The following is a 1,232-nucleotide window of genomic DNA, read 5'->3' as shown; positions in this document are numbered from 1 at the left end:
ACACATGAGAGTCCACACAGGACAGAAACCTTTTCTGTGTGAGGWCTGTGGACATAGATTTAACCACAAAAATAGTTTAAACAGACACATGAGAGTCTACACAGGACAGCTAGCTGAAAAAAGCTAGTGTAACTTTTCTGATTATTTTTTGTTTTTCATTTTCAGAAGTAATGCAGAGTACATGACTTATATATTAGTGTTTTCCTATCACTTAGTGCAATAACAAGAAAAACAGAAAAAATGCCAGTTACAGTAAAGAAAAATCATACATAGACATAAAATGTTGGTAGTATTCAGGGTTCAACAAGATTTATTTTTTTTACCTGCCCGACCCAAATGTTACCTACCCGACATGAAAGGTTACCTGCCTGAAAAAAAAAATTCAAAGTTGGAAAAAAATTTAAAAAACTTGTACTGTACTTTGTACTACAAAAATCTTAACGATTACAGAGGTACATAACATCTGATTAAACAGATGAAAACTTTGCAGACTGAGTCACAGTCAACTGTTTTATCAAAAACATCTAAAACTTTTTTAGACCTTTCCAGTGTTTCCCTGGAGTACTGGCCTTGGGAGGTCTGCTTATAAAAACAGAATGATCAACAGCAGCAGCTTTGTTTTAAATACAATTTACAGAACATGAAAACGTCTGCAGTTTGCATTAATTGTATCTTATATAGCCTATCTCATATCTAAAGATACATTTAAGATATCTTGAACTGGAGTCTCCCTACAAACAAATGATAAATCTGATGTTATTTATACTAGTCAGAATATAATTAGTAATAACTAAAAAAGGTATTTTGCTTTGTCAAAATATATTAATGTCTGTTTATTTATTTGTTTGTTTCTTTCATTTATAAAAACAAAATCTATGTACAGCATAAAAAAACTAAGTAAATCTTACCCGGAATTAAGAGTGTAGAGTGAAGAAAAAAAAATCTGTTATCATATGTGCCCCTTATTTTCAGAAAACAACTTCAACAAACAAACAAGCTCAAGCTGGAAAAATCTCCAAATTAAAAAAAAGAAAGAATAAATGCAACAAAACAAAAATCATAATGTTATTATTTTATCCCAAATAACTAATATGTCCAATCTAGCCATAAAACTATTTCAGATAACTGGAACGTAAGTGTGGTGAAGCCAAATAAATGTAATATTGGCCTGCCATACAATGAGCTTCTGCCTTTTAAACTTATCTGCTGCGCTCAGAGCAGAAGCCACTGTT

The sequence above is a fragment of the Austrofundulus limnaeus genome, unplaced genomic scaffold (assembly GCF_001266775.1).
Source record: "Austrofundulus limnaeus strain Quisiro unplaced genomic scaffold, Austrofundulus_limnaeus-1.0 Scaffold210, whole genome shotgun sequence".
NCBI lineage: Eukaryota > Metazoa > Chordata > Actinopteri > Cyprinodontiformes > Rivulidae > Austrofundulus > Austrofundulus limnaeus.
This window is presented reverse-complemented; position numbering follows the sequence as displayed.